This window comes from Stegodyphus dumicola, chromosome 1 (assembly GCF_044657685.1).
Source record: "Stegodyphus dumicola isolate Sdum_Otavi_A_Nest chromosome 1, ASM4465768v1".
In the NCBI taxonomy this organism is placed as follows: domain Eukaryota; kingdom Metazoa; phylum Arthropoda; class Arachnida; order Araneae; family Eresidae; genus Stegodyphus; species Stegodyphus dumicola.
The window spans coordinates 57,955,119-57,966,058 of record NC_140768.1 but is presented as its reverse complement, the minus strand read 5'-3'; positions in this window follow the sequence as shown (position 1 = coordinate 57,966,058).

The following is a 10,940-nucleotide window of genomic DNA, read 5'->3' as shown; positions in this document are numbered from 1 at the left end:
AAATTATTTTGAACGGAATAGTATGATGAAAACCAGCCAGTTTCTAAATATCTTATATAAGTACTGTAGGTTTTTGTAAATGATTACGTGACACTTTCTAGAGAGTAGATTAGAAAAAAAAAAAAAAAAAAAAAAGCATCGTAAATTAGATAGTAGAAGAGATTTCTCGCAAGTATAAAATAACTATTAAGCTCTGTCTGTGGCTGCTTATGAGTTGCTAAATACAAATAAACTTAGTTTATCTGCACTAAAAAAAACTACTATTACACCAAGTGTAACACAATTTGGCCTCTTGTTCTAAGACTAGTGATTACAATACGATAGTATTCTTTATGTTTATAAATAATTAATGCCTGTTTTCGCTAAGTTAGTAAACCTAAATTGAATTCGCAGCAAAATTTTATGTATTTTGTTTTCCTAAACTGGGCTTATTTCAAATTAATTTTTATTGTCTGAAATAATAATTATCTAAAACTCGCTGATTATTTATGTAATAAAAAAAAGCAAATCGCTATAAATATACTACTACAATTTAATCGTAGAAATCTTCTAATACTACGGAATTACAGTTGTTAAATATTATACATACTAATTAATATACATAGTAATAATTAAAATTTTTAAAAAGTGGCTTACCAAAACCGCGAAGAAGTATACGACGATAGTGGAATTCATTATCTAATCAATATTCAGCTCTCTTTTCTGATTTTGCTGTAGATGATCAAAGATTTTATATAATACATGAACAACTGAGACATGGAGATGTGCTTTTCATGCTTTTCATCTATAATTACCTTACATATTTCTCGTTGAATGTTTATCAATTTAGGTTACACATCTAGTGTAACTATTCTATGCGTAATCATTTCAGCATATAATTCGTTGTGTTCCTTTCAAGCGTAGAGGAAGTAATTGTCATATTATTTTTCGCATGACCATAACTAACGTTTCCTTAAAATAATTATGTGGAAACATTTCGCAATTTTCTAAAAAAATTTCTTTTAGCTCAGGATTGTTTATTTAAAAGGTTACTGCCCTGAGTTGTTTTTACAACATTTGAAAATTCCAAATGATGGCATTAATATTGCTTCATTCCACTGTAATAGTTCCAATAGACTAATGCTTGTGCGTTATTTAAAATGTTTTATTAGAAATTAATTTTCAATTAATACAGTATTTCCTATCGTACTTTCCCCCTTTTTCAATTGAAAACTAAGAGGAGGAAATTTATGCGAGTAATTTAATTTCCGAAGAGCACAGGTGTAGAGACATTAGGATTTTAATTAGAAGCAGGAAAGATGAAAAATGAGCAACGCCTTCGCCGGGAATCGAACCGCGGACCTCTCAATTATGCGCTGAGCGTGCAGACTACTATACCACAAAGGCTTGCTAAGAAGGCGGGAGAAATACCTTATACAGTTGTAGTATTGTGTGGCTCCAACTTGTCAATAACTGTGGTAGTGACTGCTATGAACTGTAAATTTACGCAAACACGTAAGAAGGGTTTAAAGCCCTTTTTATTCCACTTTAGAAATAACAGCTGCGTTCACTTGACGCTCACAAACTACGCCGACCCGGCGGTTTAACAAAACAGAAATGGGAAACTAAAAATTAATGACAGGATGAATAAACAACTAAATCACTACTTACAAGGCTCTGAAATCGTAACTAACCTAACCGCGTTCTAAAATACAGCTGAGATTCAGCGAGCTTACTGATTAAGCAGTTGAAAGATTCAACGAACTGCCGAGATAGGCACACAGGCCGAAACGCGCGGTTCTTAAATTTCTACCTAGCAACCTTCACGTTAGCGATTCAAGAAGCACACTTACAAACTCGTTTCCCTTTTATTTAAACTCAACTTACTTCTGCTAAAATTTGAATATACTGTGCGTTCTACTATAATTTACATACTCTGGCATTGGCAATTCTAGGGGAAAGTAAAGGCTTGACAGGAAAGATAGCTTAAACTTAAAATAAATGTTAGTTAAAATAAATATAAACCCTACACAGTTACAGAAAGAAAATAACAATTGAAAAGTTGTCACGGCTAAGCTACTGGTAACTATTACAATATATTTTTTTAAGTGAAACCTACAGTTTGACAAAAATGCATAGTAATACAGGCATTATAATACCTAATTAGGTATTTTCATTTCTACTTCCCTGTAACTTGAATATCGCTCCTTCCTACTGTTGTCCTCTGCTACTCCCCAAGCCACAAACCATTCAATGTTCCTGGAACTCCTGTCTGCAACGTCTGCTATGGCTTGCTATAACTGCTACGGCTGCTAAACAAATTGATTTAAACGATGGTCTCCAAATTTTTCCAGTTCTTCTAAAATGGAGGGTCCCTGCTGATCTACTCAATGTAAAACTTTCGGAAATAGTTTTTCGACGGTTTATTCACTGATTTGCTCAATTTCTTCTTGATATGATGATAAGAACAATATTAATTCCGTTAATTTATTTTTTCATCTTACATGAAATGCCCGCGGAAACTGTCCAATACAAATAGTGTCTTCTTATGTAGAAGTGCACCTGGCCGACTGTTCTATACAATTTTGTGCCACTCTTTTAGCAAGTCGGAGGGCATCCAACCAATCGCAACTCAACAACTACACGACAAGGAAGATATATAGAGACATTAGGTATTTTTGGAAGCAGGCAAGAGAGATTGAAAAATTAGCAACGGCTTCGCCGGGAATCGAACCGCTGACATCTGGATTACGCATCCAGTGTTCAGACCACCACACCACGAAGGCATACCAAGAAGGCGGGAGAAATACCGTATAAGTTTTCTTTCGGCATCATCGGTTCCATTTAAAAACTGCGAAATGGGCAAAATGTTTTATCTTCAGAAATCACTGCTATTATTGCTGGGAAACGTACCTTCTCAGCTCTTGCAGTTTTTACAAAGACATGATTTTCCCCCTTTTAATTAACTGTAGCTTTATTAGGCACATCAAAAATTTTTATTTGCGTTTTCTATATATCCAAGTAATCCTATTCTTTTATTTGGAGAATAACGTGAAGGCGCGAAATTCTAACACCTTTTTTTCATAATCCTCTCGTAGCAGTAGTACAAACATTGTTCTCTTTAAAGTAAGGATATTTTTTTCTCATTAACCATTTGTCTCTGTTTGCTTTAATTGTTGGTTTGTAATATTATGGTTTCGTTTTATTCCTCTTTTCACTTGTATCATTTTACAAGCTATTTATTTTAGCTATGCCATTGTTTGTCTGCTCTGTCACGCAATCCAGCGCTTCGCTCTCAGTTTCTGGAAATCTTCTGGATTTGGGTCGCCAAAACACTCTCCATCATGAATTGTCCGTTTCAGTGTATCTTTCCGTTTTTTCCAGTATCAAATCAAAGAAGGTTAAACACTAAACTGTCTACTGGCAGGCACCATTATCTTCAACAAATTTAAAAACCTTGGCACCATAAACTTCAACGAAATTAATGAAAACGAATGATAAATAAAGAAACGGATTGAACCGATGATCGTTAAAGCCAATAATACCGCGCAGAGCCACCCAACCGGGCCAGTGGCTAGTGACGCCGGTTGACGCAACGAAGGTCTCGGACTCTAAATATGCGGCGAGCAGAAAGTTTTCTTCAGAAGTTGGTGGTAGGGTAAGAGAGGTTTGAAACCATCGGACCCGTCTACCCGGGAGCTCTCTAACAGTCGCATTGCCCCCTTGTGGGGCGTTGGGAAACACGGGTCTAAACAATGAAACTAGCAATATATTTCCTAACCACACGCATGGGTCTGTACTCCATATTTCAAATGGGTTCTCAGATCTTACAATTGGCTGAATAGGAATTATATCTCTGTAGGTATCCGTTCTCTGTAGCTGACACTGTCTGCAGCTCTCACAGTATTTTTTACATCACTTTTAATCTTTGGTTAAGAAAACGAATATTTGATGCATCGTTTCGTCTTCTGTTCACCTAAGTGGGTGGTCTGCTAATGGAACATCGTGTGCTATTTTCAAAACGTATTCTCGTTTACATAAAAGTAACACAACTTGTTTCACTCTTTCTCCACAAATCATTTCAGAATGCAATAGTAATTCGCTCTCTAAAGAATACGAGTTTTGATTATTCTCGGCTAAAGTCCAAAGATTTTTCAATGATTCGTTTTCCCGTTGCATCTTTATCAACGATTTCCTGCTTTCAGAGTTTATCTCACATGTCACTTCTTGAATATTGGGGGCGGAATTGACCAGAGTCGTACTGTCACCCAGGGCTAAAGGGCTAGTTCATCAGCTTCTCGCGGCTGAAACCGAAAGAAGAGACTGATGACGTAGTTGGGTTCGCTTGGTCAGTTCTGCTGTTCAGTTTCTTAAGCATTTGCTTGAGAATCAAAACGCTTTGAAAAATAGTTTAATAACCAGTATGAGCCGAGATTTTAGCTCATGAAACTGCAATATACATGCATTTATATAGGAACTAGAAATGTATTTACGTTAAACTCTAATATGCGTAAAACGTAAGTAAAACATGCATAAACATAACTATTTTTTAATTAACACATATGCGTAAACATAACTAATTTTTTAGGTCGAGTGTACCCTAAATGTAGTAATTCTTTTTCATAATCATCTTTTTAAATATATGTAAATAATAACCCACCGATAACATACGTAAATTTCTACATTTACGAAGAATTCTTTTTGCGTTAAAATGTAAGTTAGTCGCAAAGTAATTTGCATTATAGAAATATTAAATAAAAATATGCAAATACATTTTGAGAATACATGCTGAAGACATTACACATCTATATAATTAAAAATTAGTTAATGCTAATAATAGATTTTATAACACATTAAAACGAAACAAATTTCACTTCTTCCATTTTTGCTTTTTAATTAGCGTTGATAATGAGTAGTAGAATTTTGTAAGCTTTTGCAATGTCTATTATGAAAGCATTATTATGGACTATCAGTATCAGTATTATTATTTAACGTCAATTACTCAAAAAATAATGAAAATATTTTAAAATAGTATTTATATATTTTGGAATAATAGCATGTATTCTTACATTTTAAAAGTATATGCTCTGATACTAATTTATGTTTATTCAGAATTTCATGGTTTATTTTATATAGTAAAATTTAGCAGTCTAAATTAGTATATAATAAATATAATATTTTATATAGTAGTGCAAATAATTAACTGAAACGTGCATAAATTAGCTCACAAATTAAGTGAATAATAAAGTAGTGATTCAAATTATTATTTTTGGTAGGAATAATATGAATCAACTTACATGATTTTTTTTCCTATATAGTTTGGTTCGAAAATCCTCTATTACTCTTTATCCATGTATTTGCTTTCTGGTCAGCTTTTCTTGCTGATACAAGGGTTGCATTCCTATTCAAGTGCCGAACCCTTATAAATGTTCGTAAGCGGCAAAATAAACGAATTGCACTCTTATTCACGGAGGGAAAACGTTTCTCAAGTTCAGAAATGAGATTCTGAATTACACCTCTACCTTTTCGAAAAGAACTGCCATGAAAAGAACGGAAAGCATTTTCCATTTTCATCATCGTTTCCATCCAAACTGGTGATGGTACAGTTAATCCTCCTTTAGATAATAAAAATATCCAATTTGAGTCGTTAGGAATATCTACGAATTTTTTTGATGTTTCACCCAAAGTAGGATCTTTATCTTTCACACGATATGCAATATAACCTGCCACATAAGCGAGCGATTCTTGTTCATATGCAGATATATCTTTCGTTGAATCATAAATTTCGGTTTCCCAAGGATGTGACGTACATTCATCATAGATGTCTTCGTAATTAATTAAATCATCTTCGTATAAGGAAGACTCACACATTTGTGCTTTTTCATTTGAAGAAAAAGCTGTTTCCAACAGCTCTTTTGTCAAATATGCTTCAACTTTCTTCACATCTTCACAGTCATTAGCATTTGTCTTTAACGACAATTTAGGCAATTTGTTTGCCAATAGCAACCTTTTCAGACGAATTATTACGTCTGATGGAGACGGATGGTCATTAAAACGCCCTACACCCCGAATCTGGCTGAACAAGCTTTCTAATACACCTTGAGTCAGTCTTGATGTTAAAATATATTTCACATTTATAGATTTTACGTCGTCAAATAAACCAAAAAGCGAATTTATCGATATTATAATACCTTTCTGAAAAGGTAGCATTGTCTTATTTCCGCATACTCTGAGATCAAAAATCATTTGCTTAATCTCATTTAATTTTTCTTTTTGTACTTCATCATAGCTTTCTAGGCCGAAAGTAGCTTTTAAAGGCTTATTGCTAGGGGGTAATGGTACACTACTATTCATAATGTCAAAAAAATCATCAACCATTGAAAAAAAATTACTTGTTGCAGCATTACCAGTCAAATGCATAATTGCTTTAGCCGTTGTGGAGGAAAATAATGCTTTTGCTGGTGCTACTTTCTGTTTTTCGTTCCCTTTTACAGATAAAAATTGAGGTTTCAGTTTATAGCACAGTTTAATTTCTCCGATATCTTTATTGAGTACTTCATATATAACGTCTTTGTTTATAACTGTACCATTTCCGAACATAAAACCTTTATCAAGAAAATGGTTTCTCAAAAGCTTTATGTAATACGGCATATCAGCGAAAACCCATATTTTGATGCTGAAATTAGGACTGTAAAAGAAATATTTATCTGTTGAAATTTGTAATTCTTTCCAAAGGGTCTGACTACCTCCCATGTCAGATACAATTGCTTTGACTCGAAGCCCAGACGATTCAAGTGCAAACAAAATGGAAGACAGAAGATTTTCCTTCATTTGACGATCAAAATCAAAATAAATGGGCTGTTTACATTGCGAAATGAGTCCTCGAACCAATACAAATTGAGTCTTTTTAAAAGGACCTAATATCTGATCCAATTTTGAATCATAACAGAGTCTTGAATCTATATGAATTTCATCGAAACTTAATACGCATAATCTTTCTTCGTCAGTTGCATTTTGGCAAGTTTTTTTAATCAATAACAGTACATCATTTAAAATTCCAGGAATGCAACTGAATCTTGAGCACCATCTTTTCAGTGTACTTGCACTTGGAAGCGGAATACCCATTTTTTCTTTCCAGAAGTCGTATGACTTTACGGATAACGATCTGATTACTATGCTTTTTGAAATGTCGTCTGGAGACCATTTAATTCTTTTTTTTCATTAATGCATTTATTTGAGTTTCGGTAAATATGTTTTGAATATACGTTTTCATTTTTATTAGTTTTTCATTTTCTTGATTCACTTTTTTAATGTCTTTCCTCAGTTTCTGAACTTCTTCTAATATTAGTTTTCTATTCCTTTTAAATCTTTTTCTTTGCTGGGAGATAGTTTTTAAATGCTGCTTTCTCTCAGTCTGTAAAACAGAAACCTTATTCTCAAGAGCTGATAATTTTGTGATTAAATCATTCACATTTTTCTGGAGGTTGGAACAGTTACAACATTGCTGAGTAATATTACTCGTATTTTCAGTGAGCTCCTCATAGCTATTACTGTTATCGTTTTGAAGTTCCAGCATGCCTTTTTAGGAATTAAATTCTGAATTCTTTCAAATGCACTTTGTAAATTTTTTTCTTTTTTGTTGCCTTTGCTGCCTTGGTGTATTCTGATAAATAACCAAGTCAGGAATACAAGCAGTTGGAATAGCAGTTGACTTCAGTATCTTTTTTGTCCGTAATCCTAGCAACCTATTTTTCATATCATCCTCATAATCAGATTCAGTGAAGTGAATGCTGCATATTCGAGCACTCTTTGTGTTAACAATATCCGCTCTTCGACACCTATGCAACCATTCTTTCCTTAACTGAATATTTTTGTACGGAAATCTATGAAATACCACGCTAGTTTCTTTCGTATTATGATACATATTGCTACAGGTAGCAACGGCACACGATACCATTTTTTCAATGATTTCTCATTACAAGAACTTTCGAAATACAAAATCCCTTTAAAAGTATCATCAGTTATAACTTTCAAGTAAAAAAAAAAAAAAAAAAAAAAAAAAAAAAAAAAAAAAACTCTTTCTCTGAAACTAACAGGGCTAAAGAAAGAGAATCCAAGAACTAAAGATTCAATCTTTCGCATTGATGCTCTGGTCAGTCGACGACGGGACGAACCCAGTGACGTCACATAACATCCGGTATCCTCCCCAAGAGGGGTTCGTGTCGGCATCGTTCTTCTCAAAGGGATGACCCAGCCCTTCTCTTTCTTTAGCCCTGACTGTCACCTGTAGAGGGTGCTCAGGGCTCTTGTCAACGATGGCCGCAACTTTGCATTTCTTGCCACGGTGAATTTCGTATCTGTATCTGTATGCCATACAAGGCCCAAAACAGACACATCTCTTCCACGGAGAAATCTTCCTCTGTCACAACATTTCTTATACTGGAATTCCAGAATCTTAAATTAAAATGACCCGAAACCATAATTATTTGCGATTCATTTACAAACTTTTTCATTTTTATTTCTGAATCCATACTAGTCGCACAGTTATCTACGTAAAGGAATGTTTTCAAATTTTCCGTTGTATTCAGGAACTGCACTCTTATGAACACACTTAAATTTTCAAGAACTATACTCAAATGATGTTGTATTGTAGAGGTCAAGAAATACGGACTACACGATACCAAAAACTAACCTTCTATGTCAATCCAGTTCAACTTACTCTTGATTATCCATATTGAAGCACATAAATGTCAAAAAGTTCCAATCTTTCTTCCTTATAGATATTTGCAGGAACGCTTTTTCTATATCTGAAGCGATACCAACGTATTTCTTTCAAAACCAATTAAAAATCGAAGGTATAATTTCAATTAAATTTGGTGCAGTAGTCAATCATTCAATGATGGGTTACCAGGCGAATGGGAGAACTTGCATTAAACACGGGTCTTGTACTGCTATTTTCTTGTGTAACCGCTCTATGAGGCAAATAATGAACACCCTTATATTTATTCTTATCCGGTACTTTTTCAATTACACCGAATGCTAACCAGTTTTGAAAAACGTCTCCGTAAGCGTCAAAATTTCCGGTAATCATTAATTTTCTTTTAGTACGCATGAGAAATTTTTCTGCTATCTCTTTGTTTTCGCGTAAAAGCGACACCCAAGGTAATGCAACTTCGTTACCTCATGTCTGAATTTACCGCAAGAGTCTCTTCAAAATATTTTTGCGTACGTTCTTGTAACTGAGTTTTGGTTTTATACTTACGGAAGGTTCACTAATACCCAAAACATCTAACTTCCAGAGATCACTGATACATTGACCATTCATTAACTGATGGGATGCAGTAGTTGGCTCAGTGCCATTACCCACAACAGTCCAGTCTAAATGAGTATGCACCGCGCTGACGGCGCGCGTTAAAGGGAAGAATTTTTCCAGTTAGCAACTTACCAGCAAAATCCGTACAAACTAATAATTTTATCTCTTTATCGACACTACATGGGCCATTTTCGAAATCACTTAATTTGATACCATGTGGCTTAAGTTCGCGTAACCACGAACCAGATGGGAGTTGTTTAATTTCAGAAAAAAAAATTGTTTTGATCAAGTAACTCTAATTTACACTTATCTTTACTATATATATTGCTTACTTCAATAACATAGTTTTATACACATTTTCTGAAATCTTAACTCCACCAAATAGAGATGCTTAATTTTTGATTCACCAGTACACTTAGAATTTAACTTCTGAACAACGTCATTATACAAATACGATTTCATCGAATCACTAGCATAAATTGCTCGAACAAACATTGCTTTAAAATCATTCTGAATTTTTACAATTAAAGTTTGAAGATATAAATCTGATACCATAGTATAGTTATTAAGAATGCCTGTTTTGTTTTTATCACTCTCTAACTTTGCGACATTTTTTTTTTTTTTTTTGTTAGAAAACAAATCAGGACACATTATCACAAAATTTCGGTTTTTACGTTAGGTACACCTATGTTTAGCTTTACACCGATTTGCTTTGGTTTTTCTTAAGACACACAAAACAAATATTCTTTTTATTAATGATATCTTTTTACATTCTAAACTTTTGAAGCTGCATCTTTGCAATTTTCAGAGATATGTGATTTTTCACAAAAAATACAAGTATCAAACTTTGTTTACTTTCTAAAATTTTCAATGCACTTTCTATTACTACTATTTGCATTAAATAGTTCACATGCAGTTGGAACAACAGGTTTTGTGTCAAAACACGTGTTTTTCTTATTACGTACTTTATCAGTACCTAAAACATCATGGGTAAGTTTAAATTCAGTTTCCACTTTTCTTTTTAAAAAATCAATTAATGCATCCAAATCCCTCTTACCTGTAGTTTCAGTAGACATACGTCGTTGTCTTTCCCAAATTTGTATTAAATCAGCAGGAAGTGCTGATTTCACTAAAGTAAATAAAACAACTGAAAATTTATCTTTGGTTTTTAACTTGTAAGGATTATGTTAATTTCATTAACAGTTAAATTTTAAGTTCCTTTCCTGTCAAATTCTTAACCATCACTTACTACTTCCAGCCAGAACGTAGTTTTAGAATCACATCTGAATACATCATGAGGAAGAGCGGTACTTAACCGCGAAGTTCTTTGGTCTTAGCGAGAGAGAATCAGAGTTTCTGATTTACGCGCGTCTGCCTTTAGCAACACTCTCTCCCAAAGCTGTTATTACGCTCGGCGGTACTCAGGCCCTTGTTAAGCTTCGTAGTCAAATAAATTTAAGGGACCAACTCGATTTAAATCTTGATAGCTTCGGCTATATTTCTTTAGTTAATCTTAGCTTTATATTTAATTCTTAGTCTCTTAAGTTCAAGCCCAAGCGTCGGCTTTGATTGTACACTTCAAGACGGAGTTTTGTTAAATCTTATTGGAATAATAAAGGGTTAATTACCCTTCCATCTTGTTTTTTCT